The sequence below is a fragment of the Canis aureus genome, chromosome 9 (genome assembly GCF_053574225.1).
Source record: "Canis aureus isolate CA01 chromosome 9, VMU_Caureus_v.1.0, whole genome shotgun sequence".
NCBI lineage: Eukaryota > Metazoa > Chordata > Mammalia > Carnivora > Canidae > Canis > Canis aureus.
The window spans coordinates 53,118,456-53,133,387 of record NC_135619.1 but is presented as its reverse complement, the minus strand read 5'-3'; the positions used below and the strand labels follow the sequence as shown (position 1 = coordinate 53,133,387).

General features: G+C 56.7%; 1 long non-coding RNA gene across 3 annotated transcripts; it reads left to right on the top strand.

The window, feature by feature from the left end:
- Positions 1–1,289: 1,289 nt before the first annotated feature.
- On the top strand, positions 1,290–14,724 carry LOC144320947 (uncharacterized). Of its 3 annotated transcripts, none has more exons than XR_013386567.1 (4): positions 1,290–1,622; positions 9,110–9,958; positions 10,748–10,919; positions 13,746–14,724. It is a non-coding gene; the product is annotated as an uncharacterized LOC144320947 (long non-coding RNA). The 3 variants fall into 3 exon arrangements; XR_013386566.1 differs by lacking the exon at positions 1,290–1,622 and adding an exon at positions 7,224–8,159; XR_013386568.1 differs by lacking the exon at positions 1,290–1,622 and having other exon boundaries at positions 8,972–9,273.
- Positions 14,725–14,932: the final 208 nt, after the last annotated feature.

Below are 14,932 nucleotides of genomic sequence, written 5' to 3'. Positions count from 1 at the left end.
CTCCCGCTAATTTCCCACTAATTGCTGGGTTTGGGGCCTGGCCGAAGCCCAGGAGACCCCTCTCCTGAGGCAGTGGCCAGGATGAGCTTAGGGGAAAGGCCCTAGCTCCAGCCGAGGTCTGGGAAGGTGAGAATAGGAGGCTCAAAATAACAGCCGACTGGCTGGCTGGCTCTGCGTCTCCCTCCCCACTGACGGCTTCCCAGCCTCAGCAGCTCCCAGCTGTTTTTGCTTATCTCAAGCCAGGGAGGCTGGTTGCCTGGATACCAGTGCTTCTGATTAGCAGTTGGGTCCTTCTGGGGCAGGCGGAGCTGCTGCATCCCCAGCCAGCTGGGCGCAGTGTGCCCGGGCCCTCCTGAACCAGCCCTTGGAAGAGTGGCAAGCAAGGGATTGGGGTGCCAGAGAACATGCTTACAAAGAGACCCCCCCATCTTGCCAGGAGTTGCCCCAAAAGGGGTGCTTCCGAACCAGAGAATCTGGGCCCTGCTACTTGCTGGCTGTGAGACTGGTCACATTCTGTCTGGGCCTGTTTCTTCGTCTGTGAGGAAGGGCACGGATCCCCTGCCTCAAAGACTTGCTTCAGAATAAATGCTGTATTGGGGCACCTGGGTGGCTCAGTCAGTTGAACAACTGCCTTCAACTTAGGTCATGATCCTAGGGTCCTGGGATTGAGCCCTGCATCCGGCTCCCCAGTCAGCCGGGAGCCTGCTTCTCCCTCTATAGCTCCCCCTGCTTGTGCACTCCTCTCTCTCTCTCTCTCAAATAAATAAATAAAAATCTTAAAAAAAAAAAAAAAAGAATAAATGCCATACTTAGATGTGTGCTCAGGGAACAGTTCCTGGATGATCATAGCCCCCTGCCCACACTGGTCATGGTTAGGCCCCTCTGGACCCTGCTGTCTGTATGTCCTCCAGGGAGGCTGTGAGGGTCAGTGAGGCAGGCAGCTGGGGAGCCTTGGAGGAGGTGGCACCTTTCCTTTCCTGCCTCTTTGCTCCAAAGGAGGAGGGCTGGCTCCACCTGCCTGGTGCTCCTAGTGCTTAGCTGGTCTGGGTGGTGGGGGGCAGGGATGGCTCAGGAAGCCTGGACAAGAAAACCAGGGAGTGCAGAACGTGGCCTTGCAGTGTCAGCAGCCCTGGGGGTGCGGGTGTGGGGGTGGGGGTGGAGTGGGGGGGTGGGGGGTGGGGAGGTGAGAACAAAGCAGGTAGTGTCAGGTCCAATGGTCCCAAGGGCACTTCACTTGAAAGGCAGGCCTGAGGGCTGGGAGCCAGGCGGGAGAGACCCGAGGACACTCTGCAGAGAGGGTTTTCCCAAGTTCATCTCTCAGTTCTAGGGAGCCAGGCTCAGGGGGCCGGTCGCGGCACTTGATGAGAAGCAACAAACCACCAAAGACTCCCATTGACCCCCAGACGCGTACGTGGCCATCACAGACCCTCTTCTTGACCCTCTTGACTTGAGAAATGGGCAGAGGAGATAAGGAAGAGTGGGAGGGGCCGGGAAGGGTCTGTGTCACCAGGGCCTTTACTTTCTTAGTCCCTGAATGGAGCGTGAGGTCAGCCTGTGCCTGTCGCTAGCAAAGAGTGAAGCCCATGAATAATGCAGAAGGAACACAGGGCAGCTAGAAAATGGTGAGTTTCATTAAAGCAGTGAATGAGCCCTGAATACGAAATGGAAGGGAGGCTGGGGGGCGGGGGCGCCAAGGGGGGGGCCGGTGTTGCCCTTGGGGCTCCAGGCTGCCCTCCATGGGGTCCCAGTCCGGTCATGGGCCTCCCCGCCCATCCGCAGCCGCCCTGGGCACATAGACCAGACCCGACCGCTGGGCCCTGCCCCAGCCCAGCCCCAGTTAGGGCCGCAGGAGGAGCCGGTGCTGGCAGGCAAGCAGGAGATGAACCGGCTCAGGGAAACTGAGGGAGCTTCCAGGGATGTCCATTGGGGGGCGACGTCCTTTCAGCAGCTTAGGAATTTGGGGGAATTATAAAAGGAGGGGTGTTGTTAAGAGTCAAAGGAAGAAAGCAAATCCCATCACAGGAGAAATTTATAGGAAGTCTGGGTGGAAGGGCACCCACCTCCTCGTGGGCACAGCCATCATGCCCAGGAGGCCTCAAAGTTACACCTACAGGCATTTTTTCCCTGGGGGATCTTTGGAGGATTTTTACCAAACAGACAAGATCAAATTCAAGTGAGCAGATCTACCCAGGCTACTAGGTAGAGGCTGCAGAGTGGCTAGAGTCTGGAAATGTGGGTAATAGTACTGTGCCTTGGGTTGTCATGTGAGAGCCACAAGCCACATCTTCTGTTTTTTGTTTTTTTTTTTTTGTAATTTTTTATTTATTTATGATAGTCACAGAGAGAGAGGCAGAGACATAGGCAGAGGGAGAAGCAGGCTCCATGCACCGGGAGCCCGACGTGGGATTCGATCCCGGGTCTCCAGGATCGCGCCCTGGGTCAAAGGCAGGCGCCAAACCGCTGCGCCACCCAGGGATCCCAACAAGCCACATCTTCTGTACTTGCTTCTGCTTCCAGACTTGGTGGTTGCTTTGTGATTTGTGTCCACTTGGAGGTGAACAGCAGGGAAGAGTTAAAGGACAGTCAGAGCAGTCCAGGGCAAGAGGCTGGTGTGGCGGGGGCCTGGCCGCAGCTGAAGCTGGGAGCAGTGGCCCACAGGCAGTGCCAGCCACTCTTGGTGGCCCGCTCGATGGCAGTGGGGGAGAGAGGCCTCAAAAGAGATTCCCAGGCAGGCTGGGTGGCTCAGCAGTTTAGCGCCGCCTTCAGTCCAGGGCCTGATCCTGGACACCTGGGATGGAGTCCCGCGTCGGGCTCCCTGGATGGAGCCTGCTTCTCTCTCTGTCTGTGTCTCTGCCTCTCTCTCTCTCTCTCTCTCTCTGTCTCTCATGAATAAATAAATAAAATCTTTAAAAAAAATTTTTTTTAAAAAGGAGATTCCCTGCTTTATGGCTTGGGTAACTGGGTGCTGGGTGGCCCAGAGGGTGGGGGGTGGTGCCCTTTATCCAGAAGGGAAGCCCTGAGGCTTTAGAGCTGGGGAAATGGAGGGAAGATCTCAGTTTGAGACCCTGATTGGCAGTTGGAAAGCTAGTCAAGAGTCTGAGACTGAGCTCTGCAGCTGCTCTGGGTACTGTGAATCCAGGCAGTCCTGCTCCTGCCTCCCCTGCCCACCAGGACAGGATGAGGACACTCATTTCAGCCGGGGCCTGAGGCCATGGGTAATTCTGTTACCCAGAACAGCTTCCCTGCCAGGAGGGGGCCCTGGGCAGCCTTGGCTACTCCGACCTCTGAAGCCCAGGGCACCCCAGGCCTTTCTTCTGTCTCCCTTCAGGCCCTGGAGCAGCCCCAGGATATCTTTCCCATGCGCAACACCCCAGGAGAAAGGCGTTCATTTTTCTCTGTCAGCAAAAAGCCCCACGGGGCTCGAATGCCCTGGCAAGCACTTGGGGGAGACCCTGGGGTGTTGCCCTGCGGTGGTGGCGGGTTGAGTGCAATCCTGTTACCTCCAGGTGAGCATTTATGCTCTCTGTTGACTCCCAGCTCCCTGAGGGGCTCCTGAGTCGTCTCCCAGTACACCCAACTCCACACCACTTTGCCATGCAATGGTTCCCAGAAACATGGCCCAAAACAGCACAGGCACACGAATGATCCAGTTACAGGTGCAAGTAGCAGTCCAGAGAGAGGACAGCCCTGTGCCGCCCAAGTAGGGGAAGAAGGGAAACAAGTTTGGCTTTATCCTTCTGGATAAAGGGCACCACCCCCCACCCTCTGGGCCACCCAGCACCCAGTTACCCAAACCATGAAGCAGGGAATCTCCTTTTTTAAAGCGAAGGGGGAGAAAGTGGCTGTTGAAAGAGGCTCAGAATGCCGAGTGAGGCTGCAGAACAGCTGGGAGTTGGAGAGGAGGCGGCTCTGGGGCTGGGGGTGGGGGTGGGGGTGGGGTGGAGGGAGGGTTCCCAGGGATCCAGGAAAGAGGGGGGGGTGCGGGTGGGTGAGGAGGTGGGGGTTGGGAGGGGGGTATGAAGTCAAATGGAAAACAGGAACACAGAGATGCAGATCAAAGGAGCCTTGGCAGGATCTGGCAAATACAGTATTATTTATGCACCCGGGCTCCGTCCATGCGCTCCAGGGACCCATCTGAAGCACCAGAGAAAGGACTCAGTCCTGGTCCTGGAGAAGCTCCCAGCTGTGAGGGGCAGACACAGGGCAGGGCTCCAGAAGACGGGGCACTGACCCAGGCTCACGGAGGTGGGGGGGGTGCGGGAGTCAGTGTCCTGGACCCGGTGGACGCAGCTGAATCTATGTTGAGGGAGAAGTAGCGGACATTCGGAAGAGGAGTGGTTGTAGAAAGGCCCAGAGGCAGGAGCCTGGTGCTTCCTGAGAGCTCTAGCTGGGTCAGAGCATGGTTTGCCAGTGGTTTGTGTGTTTGTGTGTGTGTACCTGTGTGTTTGCACACGTGTGTGTGTGCACCTGTGTGTGTGAGCAGAACGGTAGGAAAGGCGATAAGGCTACACCCGTATAAAGGTCTTGTGTCCTCTGCTGCAAATTCTTGTCCCTTAACTGCAGCGCAGTGGGACGCATTTAGGTAACAGGGTAAGATGTGTGTTTTGAGGACAGACTGGGGTGCTGGAGACTGGGCCGGAGAGCTGCTGGTTAGGAGCTGGCAGGGCGTCCAAGACGGAGAAGAGTCAGCCTAACTGACCGAGCCAGGAGAGCTTCTTGGGGGGTGGGAGTTGGGCGGGTGGATAAAGGAGAGGGTGAGGGAGTGCACTGGGTGGAATAGTGTCCTCCCCAAATTCACGTGCACCAGGAACCTGTGACTGTGACCTTATTTGGAAATAGGGTCTTTGCAAATGTAATCAAGTTAAAATGAGGTCATAGGAGAGTAGGGTGGGCCCTAAGTCCAAAGACAATATCCTTATAAGAAGAAGGAGGTAGGGACACAGGCCCAGGGAGCCTTGCCTGGAGCGGGGGTAGGGGGGTGGTTGGGGAGGGAGGCCACGTGATGGCAGAGGCGGAAATCAGAGTAATTGGTCTACGCACCCAGGAGGACCCAGGATGGATGCGGGCAAACATCAGAAGCTGGAAGAGGACAGGGAAGGACTCGCCCAGAGCCTTCCGAGGGAGCGAGGGGCTGCTGACACCTCGATTTCCGACGGCTAGCCTCCAGAACTGTGAGAGGATAAATGTGTGATGTGTTTTGAGCCACCCAGTTGGCGGTGACTTAGGGTACTGATCCGCTCTCCGCACTTCAAGGAAACAGACGCAGGGGGAAGCCAGGGGCGTATCTAACTGGGCCAGGTAAACCTTCGGGACACTGAGGCAGAAGGCAGGTGCGGTCCTAGATGGGAGCCAGGAAAGAATGGTGAGCGGGCCTGGGAGGCCCTGGAAGAAGAAACTCTCCGTGTCATCATGAAAGGTCTTGGTGGGAAGGAGAAGGGGAGGAGCCTAAGAGATGAAGTGCCTCGCCGCCCCCGGCTGGCAGATAAGCGCGGGCTGCGAAGGACACATTCAAAGCTGGAGGAAGGGCACAGAACCAAGGACAAGAATAAAGGAGCGGGAGAGATGGCAAGAACGGAACCCGGCCCACTGCACCCCACCGGGGGCTCAGGCTTGCAGGGAGGGCCACCAGCTAAGCAATTGTTTGGAACGTAGGACGTGGAGAAGGGAAAGTAGGGAGTTTTTTAGAGTCACCCTTGGGGTGAGGGCTAATTTGGCATGCATGGATGATGGATAAACCCAGATGTTATTTGTCACTGATCTTCTCTGTAAAGATAATGGAATGGGAAGCACAATTCTTCTTCTTTAACGGAAAGGGTAGCACAGATACTAGCAAGAGAGAATCGAAACTGGGGAGATGTGATCTCTCTAAGGGGATGAGATCCCTGTCACAGGAGGCATCCAAGCAGAGAGTGGAGGAAGCTGTCCTGGGAGGGTGTTGTAGGGAAGATCCCTCTGAGACTTTATGGTGAACACAATCCACGACTCGTTGCCAGGCTCCCTGACCCTTAGATCTCCTCCATCACAGTACCCTAGAGGCACCCTTGCTCTGTTTTGGTGAAGAGGCAGCAGAAAGCAGCATCACTTCAGTGCCTTGGCCCGGACTGGGTAGTAGCGAGCAAATCAGAACCTTGTGATGTGGGGCTTTTTTCTTGCTGTGAAGGTCTTGAGACCTCAAAAGTGCCACTAAGGTTGTCAGCTTTATTTTGATTCCTGGGCACTGAAGGCACCGCCCATCACCAGTCCCCCTGGCCCTCCCCCACTTCACGCCCACCTCCCCATCTTCCGCCTCCCCCTCACCTTGGACCTTCTGTGCTTCCCTGTCCCTGTCCCGTTCACAGAGACACAGAGGAGCAAGGCCCTCTCCTTGGGGCAGTGGCCAGGCCCGGAGCCAGTTCCCTCTTTCTCCTCCTTTCCTTTCCTTCTTGGCCTCTCTTTGTTCTCCTTCTGTCCCTCTGTCCCCTTTACAGCGGGCAGGATTAGCTGGCTGGGGATGAGCCAGGGCCAGCCTCGCCTTCCGGTCCTCTGTCTGTCCCTCAGATGGAAGGATCATGGGAACTGAGCAATGACCCCTCAGACCCCTGCACCCCCGCAATCCAAGACTTTCAGATTTCTGGATTTCCGAGGTGCCTGGGTCCACCCCTCAGGGCATGGGGCAGGTGGGGGGAAGGGAACAGAGAAGTGTGCCCTTGGCTGAGGGCAAGAATCTGCATGACGCTTGCTTCTTTGACCTTGAGATGGCCTTCCACCTCCCCACCCCACCACTACCCCCGCCCCTCAGGAGACAGGGAGCTGGAATTTGCCCCTTTGCTGATATCTCCAGCACATTGAGCCAAATTTCTAGTCCGAGGCCTGAGACAGGGTGGGCGTGGGGCAGGGATGCCAGCGCCCAGCTCCTGGGGGGATCGGCCTCTTAACATCCTCGGCACCTCAGGATAGGCAGGTGACAAGGGTCTCCCTCTCAGCTGCCCTTACCTGGCCTGGCAGCCCCTTCTCTCCCGCTCTGACTTGAGATCCCTGGCGCCTTTCTCCTGCCAAGTGGAGAGTCCCTCACCCCCGTGAGCCCAGCCCGTGACGTGAGACCGAACAGATCCCAACAGATCGCCGCCCGCTACGGCTTTTAGGGAGAGCTGCCTCTGGTTTGTTCCACAATCTGGCCTCTTTCAAATTCCCTTCCCTTTATCCTCTCAGATCAAACAAATACACCTGTTGTTTATTCTTTTTATACATTTAATACATGTTCGCTGAGGAAAAGCAGCAAAAAGGCTATAACAAGAATTGCCACCTAAAAAACCCTCACCACGAGCATGTTGTACGCACTATTTTTTCTCTCTCCCCCCAGACACCGCAGATTCATCAGTGACAAGACAGGAGGGTTCCCACTCTTGAGGCGCTTACATGTCCCTGGGAAACGTGATACACGGTCTTTGTAACGTCTAGTGACAGACAAGACGTAACTCTCGTACACTTGCTCTCTCCTCTGTCTCCATCTCCGGCCGTTGACTTCCTCCCCAAGGGTCCTTCCTTTTCCTTCGTGTGTATTTGCTGTGGCGGAGGCAGGCTCCGTATGCGACTCAAAGGTGATGGACACACGTCTGGGGTGAGCTTTGTGTCGGGCAGGCGAGAACACAGCCCCCACTCTTGCCAGAGGCAGGATCCCTTGGGGTTACTGTCTGGAGCCCTGAAGTAGGCCTGCGCCCCAAGCCCTGGACCAGAAAAGCCGCACCCCAGAGTATGGAATATGGAAGGAAGGGCCCCTGCAGGACGTGCCCCCCTGGCCTGTCGCAGGGGTCTGCCCACGTGGCTACTACTGAGCTGTGGGCGGTGGGCCGTGGGTGGCAGGACCCAGTTTGCTCCCACAGGGCAGGGGCCACCCATTGCCCTTTCTTGCATCTCAAGGGGTGCGAAGGAGGAGGAGGGGGGTAGTGAGGTGGCGAGGAAGGAAGGGAAAGTGAGAGAGGAGGGGAGGAGAACCAGCCTTGTTTCCATGGCAACCACACATGTGAGCCAGCTGCTGTTGCCATGGAAACAAGGGGAGCCTGCTCAAAGGCTGTGCTGTCTCAGGGGAGACACAATTTTTGACAAAAAAATACCCTTTGATAAAAATAAAGAAAAAATAATGAAAGCCACCCTCTCTGGGATTGGGGGCACTGCCGAGTGAGGTGACAAAGGGAAGGAGGGGGCTGGGCTGTGGGGGAGGAGGCTGCTTGGCCAGGCGCTCCTGCCTGCTGCAGAGAATTGCCGAGTCAGTGTTTTAGAGCCAAGGGGGCCTCCAGAATCACCCCCCACTTGATGGATGAGGGAGGGAGGCTCTGCAAAGAAGGCAGGCAGCTCACTCAGAGTCCCAGGGCAGGAGGGAGCAGCTCAGGGACCCCCAGGGGCTCTCGGGAGAAGGGAAGGGCCGAGCAAAGCCTGTGGGTTCTTCACCAGCCAGTGCATGGAGACTGGGAAGGAAGAGAGAGGCTAGGGCCAGGCGCAAGGCCCTTTAGCTGGAGGTGTGTGTACTGCGGGCACCTCGGCCTCTTCTCCCTCTACCCCACCCCTCTGCTAAGCTTGGCTTCTTTTGGGGAGGAGGGTTTGGCTGCCCCTCAGGGGGCCAAGCTCAGACGAATCCCCCCTCAGCAGGGCTAGAGAGAAATTGCCAGAGACCATGAGGGAGCTTCCCAGTGTGGAGACAGGAGGGGAGGAAGGATGGGAAACGCCCAGAGAAAGCCGCGCAGCCTTCTGTCTTCTCCAGGGAAAGCCCTGCCCTCCTGACATCAGCGAAGTGGTAGGACCACAAGTCACATTCACAGGGCACCTGGTTCTAGATGACGTATTTGGCCAGAAGGAGATGCTTTTGTTGGAGTCCAGTTCGGGGGAGATTAATCAAGACACAATTAATACAGGAAAGTGAGGGCTTATCAAATCAGGGTTTTAATAAATATAAGAGTTTCTGAACTGCAAGATTCCATGCAGCAGAGCTGGGGCGCTGGCCAGGTAGGGGGGCAAAGGCTGGGCTCCGAGTGCCCTCCCATTTCGCCAGGACCACCTCTACTTTTCTCTCTTTTATGCTTTTTCTTTCACAAGGCACGTTCCCAAATGTGATCTCACTTGCTCCCCTCTGATGCAGCTGATGCAGCTGATGCAGGTGTGGCGTTCTCACTGTCAGGATGAGGACACAGCCTCGGAGAGGTCGAGCCCCTCTCCCCAGTTAACACAGCTCACAGTAGCCCAACAAGAATTCGAGCCCTGGCCCCAGAACGGAAAGCTAACGCCATTTCAAAGGAAGGAAAGGTGAGATACAACCAGAGGCGTGTTTCTGCCCAGGGCCTCACCTGGCCTCTCCTCCAGGAGCCCAGAGGCGGGATAGGAGGCTGCCCTAGGGCCCATGGCCAAGGGCACATTTTGGGGGAGTGACCTTGCTGCCTTTTGGTCCCAGAGCTCCAACTCCTCTTTCCTGGGGAGCAATGTGAGGCCTCCGCCTGGCCTGGAGGTGAGGGCGGGTGGCAGGAGGGTGGGACTCTGCCCTCACCTTGGAGGAGCTCCTCACGCCTCCTGTCAGCTGCCCTTCACCACTCCCCACTTCAGCCTCCAAGGCAGAGACCACGTGGGTGAGTTGCCATGGAAACTGCGGAGTTCTTTTTGAAAGCAGTGCTGGGTGTAATCTGAGATGGCTGGGGGAAGGGTGCCAGGGCTGGGATCCATAGGTGGGGCCACTACACCTGTTTGGCTCTGGTCCCCCTAGTTCACCTCTTTCTACCAGAAACCATAGATTTCGAGGCCTCACTGCCCTTCTTCCCCACAAGAGACCTGTCTCCCATCGTCATTGTCGTAGTGCCCTCTGTACCCAGGCCTGTTTGTGATCACAGGCAGTAGCCCCACGGGCCCTGTCCTGATTCCCCAGAGAAGAAGCGATTATCCCTGTTATACAACAGAGGGTGGCAAAAAAACCAAGAGAGATCATTTTTGCCATACGGAGGTCGGGACATTACCGCAGGGATTATCTGGATTATAGGATGTGGGGGTGGGGAGGAAGGAGAGGAAGCCTCAGGGATGTGGTGCCCCAGAGATGGGAACTTGGACCCCACCCTGCTTCTCCCCGCCATGGTTCAAGAGCAAGAGTTCAGGCAGGCTGACCGAAACAGGAAAGCTCCAAATCTGACCGGGGAGTTAAGCTGGGTTTGCACTGGGCTCAATTAAAATTTCCCCATGGCCACATCCAGACAGACCCTTGTTCTCCGCCTGCTCTTGCCTGATTTAGGCACTGTGCTGGGTCTTGCCTGCTGTCACTTTTGCTATGTCCCCCTGCCCGCCCCAACTCATAGCAGAGGAGATAAGAATTTTGCTTCTCCACTTTGCTGTGTGAATTGGGGTAAATTGCCTAGCTTTGCTGAGCCTCAACTGCTTCTTCCATGAAACAGGGATAAGAAAATAACTGCCTCAAAGGGTTACTTGGGGATTGAAAGAGATGATACAGGGTCGCCTGGGTGGCTCGGTGGTTGAGTGTTGGCCTCTGGCTCAGGGCATGATCCCAGAGTCCCAAGATCGAGTCCTCCATTAGGCTCCTCACAGGGAGCCTGCTTCTCCCTCTGCCTATGTCTCTGCCTCTCTCTCTGTGTGTGTCTCATGAATACATAAATAAAATATTATTTAAAAATATTTTAAAAATAATAAATATAAGAGTTTCTGAACTGCAAGAAACTTGTCCATCTGGTACGGACAAGAATGGAAATATGATTACTATTATTATCTCTCCTTCCACACCCAGAACAAGCTCCATCTCCTCCAGGAAGCCTTCCTTTCTCTACAGAGGAACTAGGGATTAGGAGCAGCCACCATGCTGGCACTTCCTGTGCACATTTTGGCATTCTCGAAACAGCCCTGGCAGGGAGGTGTTCTTCTTCTTATCCACATTCAATAGAGGTGGACTCTGAAGTGCCGTGAGTATCTTGCTCAAGTTCATTGGCTAATAAGAAGCAGGGTCAAGATTCAAGTTCACCCTGTCTGGTTTCAAAGCCTTGCACTTTGTTACTACAACGTGCACCTCATATATGGTACAATCTGCCCCCAGCCGCTTTCCTTCTGATTGAAAGCAGTTTATTATTGCTTCTGATTTCTTTCTTGCCTTTCTCACCTGGCCTTCCTGCACCAGGGCAGAGAGTAAGGAAGTAAGCAGAACCAGGGAGAGTCAGGACTCTGACAGGCCTGCTGCACTGGGAGCTTAGGCAGAAGGGAGCTGGAAGCAGGTGGCCTGGCATAGAAATCTCCAGATAGGGAGCCAGTGCCAGTGCTGGTAGGGGTTGTCTGGACTCTGAAACAAACTCTCCCCACCTCATTCTGATTTTCTGCTCAGCTCTGACCTTGGTCTCTGGACCCCAGTCTTCCAGGCCAGGGCTGGTGAGGGCTTGACAGATGACCTTGACCTGGCTTTGTCAGCCTGGGGACTTGAAGTGTCTCCTTCAGGTGAAGAGGAGACAGAGAGGTTGGGGGAGGAGGTGGAGGAGAAGGGGCGGAGGAAGGAGAGACGGGAGGGAGGGAGTGGAGGGGGGAGGGAAGGACACCGGGGAGGGGAGGGAGGTGGGAGGGGAGACTGCCAAGTGTGATTCTGAGCTCCGAGGGAGAAGAAAGGATGAGAAAGCAAGAAATACGCTTCAAGGGCAGGATGAAAGGGGGAGGGAACCGAGGTCGGTGGGAGAATGAGAGAAAGGAGGAGGCCAAGAAAGTGAATGAGGGAGAGCTCGAGCCGGGGAGAGGAAATGGCAGGGTGGGAGAGGCTGAGCGAGAGAACGAGGAACAAAGACGGGGCTGAGCAGCTGCCGCGTCCTCCCTCCCGCCAAGCGAAGGCCTCAGAGGGCCGCAGAGGCTGAATGAGCTGGGAGCCAGCCATGACTCAGTCTCCGCGGCTCCTGCCCGCCAAATCCTTCCTGGCTCAGCAGTTTCCACGGGGAAAGGGGCACATCCTCCACCACCCACCCCTTCTCAGGAACAGCGTCTTCTCTGAGGCCCCAAGAAACCCCCACCTGCCTGGTAGCTGGTGCCTGCCCTCAGAGTTCCCAGGTGCACTGTTCAGGAGAACACTTCTGGAACCTTCTAAAGAGGGGGAAACCAGCCACTGTGCTGGGAGGCTGGGGTGGGGTGGGAGCAGGTGTATATGTAGCCCAAGGAAATCCCCCTCTTTCACTGCTGAAGCCTGGCACCTTTCTAAGGAGGCAGGGCCCAGGAGCGGCTCCACCTTAATAAAAGAAGGAAAATGTATTGAGAGCTTAGCAGGAGCTAAGCAGGTTGTACTTTATCCCACTCAATCCTCACAGCAACCTTGAGAGGTCTGTGCTATTATCTGTTTCCATTTTCTAGAAGAGAAAAGGCCCAGCTCATGTAGCTGACAAGAGGAGACACCTTGGCATCTAACTGGTGGGGACAGAGGTCATGGTCCTGCTAGGGCTGGGAGGGTCGGATAGGGGATTAGAAGCTCCAAGGGCCCACGGAAAGCTAATGTCTGCAATGGCAGGTCTCAGATGGGTCTATGCCTCAGTTTTCGAATCCAACATCACTGTTGCTGTAGGAATGTGCCCGATGAGAAGCTGACCGGAGGAGCCTGGACACAAAGCCAGGGAGACGCTCCTTGAGGGTGGTATCCATTTGCAGGGAGGAAGACCTGGGTACCTGGATAGAGCTATGTAAATGGTGTTCCCCTCTTACCAGCCTCATCGGCATCTCTAAGGAAGGCCAGATGGGTGCTCATAAGGCCCTGCTTTCATGGGGGCTCCCACGAATCTCTTTCTAAAATGCTTTCATATATGGGTGAACACACACACATGCACTACATTCTTAATCTTCACAGCCATCTTCCACAGCACATGAAGTGTGCAGCTGGCTTTATTTTATATGGCTGGGGGAAGCTAGGGTCACACACTTGGCACCAGGGACCGTGGACACCATTTGGATGCATGGGCAGTAGCATAAAGTTTCTGCTTTCCAGGTACCTTGTGGGCTCTAGAGGAAGTACCCACTCCACACCCTTACCCGGCCTCAGCCCACCCTCACCCCCACTATACCCAGGTGTCATCCTGCAGACACTGTGGATGCCAGTTGCTCCCTTGGCACCACCTGGCAGCCTTCCACGTCGTTGCCAGCCTGAGTGAGGAGCTGTGCCTGCTTCTTGCCTGCCCCAGGGCCCTGGTGGCTTCCCCTGTCACCTTCAATCAGAGTCCATGTTAGGGTGTGGGCTTTGGAACAGCGCTTCCCCTCCTCCTCTCCCACCTACCCCATCCCTGGCAGTTCCCCAGGGATGCAGCAGTCTTGGTAGCCTGCAGTTGCCATGGTGGCCCTCCCTGGGTTTCAGCGGGAGCAGTGGGAGGGGGATGTTGGGGAGGGTGTGTGTGTGTGTGTGTGTGTGTGTGTGTGTCCCTTTTCAGCCCCAGGTGAGGGGGTCTCAAAGGGTGAGATCCCCTCCTCCTAGGGTGGGGTCAGCCCATCTCAGCTCAGTCCCAGCTGGCCTAGCTGCATCCCAGAGGCGGGAACGATTGCAAGACAGACAGAGGGACACGGGACTGAAGAAAAATGCCCCAGAAGGAAAACTGGAGGGGGAGGGTGGAGTTGGGCTTCAGCACCCGTCGTCAAAGGAAGAAGGCCCGGATGTGGGGTGGGAGCTGCAGGAAGCAGGGAGCCAGGGCGGCAGAGCAAGCACAGTAAAGGATCCAGAGCCACAGAGGGGGGACCCGGGAAGGGGCAGGCCCCTAATTTCTGCCACCCTCCCCCCCCAGCAGGTCTCCCGCTGCGCTTCCCCAGCAGAGAGAAGGCCCCTCTGCTCCTCCAACATGATCTGTAATTTCCGGCAGACATTTGAGGTCCCTGACATCTGCATAATGTGGGCCAGTCTCTTAGCAACGGCGAACAGCTGTCTGGCATTTCCAAGATTAAACTGTAACTATACACGGTCCTTGCCAGGGGGAGGGGGAGGGGGAAGGGGATAAACACTGCCTCCTGGCATTTTCAAACTCATTTAGCTTTTATTCATTTCCTGCCTCCAGTAAAGAGGCCAGGGATTCGGGCTGGGCCAGGCTGTTGCTGCCCCTGCCTCGCGGCTGCTGAGATGGCAGATTGCTCCTCACCCAGATCCGCTTGCCCCGCACCAGGGGAGCCGGCCTTTGTGGTTTCTAGTGGATGGATCTGCTCTAGGTGCCGCCGTCGGGGCACACACCTCAGAGGCGCCGGCGGGAGGAGAGGCCGTGCGGCCCTTGGGGGGAGCCCCGGCCGCCCCATCTGGCTCCTGTGGCTAAGAGCCGTGTGACCTGGGGCCGGCCCCTTTACCCGTCTACACCTCCATCTCCCCGTCTGTAGGTAGAAGGAGATAATCCTATCGCCCCGAGGGGGCTGAAATAAGCACTCAGGTCATAGAGGCAGCGCTGGTGATCGGCCTCTCGGTTCCTGCCCTCGGTCACCCTCCCGCCCGGTCCTGTGTCAGCCCCTCTGCTACCCGGGCCTAGGCAGGCCCCGTCGGGTGCTCCGGGAGCCGCCGCCTTGAACCCCAGTGCCCGGCAGCCCCGGGGCGATGACGCTTCTGCCCCGTAGGAATTCAGCAGAGCTCAGCAGTCCCCAGCAGGGCCCTCTCGGCCGCCGCCCGGCAGGAGGTGTCCTGTACCCTGGCCCTCCCAGGCCCGGGCAGCCCCAGGTCCCATCCCCTCCACCGCCGGCTCCTGCCATTTGGCTGGAGCTCCTGAACTCGTGAATGCGGTGTTTGGGTTTTGCAGCAAGAGTTGGGGGGGGGAGGGCGGAAAAAAAGGGCGAGTGTGGGGAGGAACAGGATGGGAGAGGGCGAGGGAGGAGGAGGGAAAAACCCTTCAGCCGCCTGTGCTGGCCAGTTCCAGGAATGTGTTCTGGGCCATCGGTGCCAAAGCGGTGACCCAAGCCAGGCAGCCAGGCCGGGAGAGGGAGCGGCCGGCCCGGGGGCAAG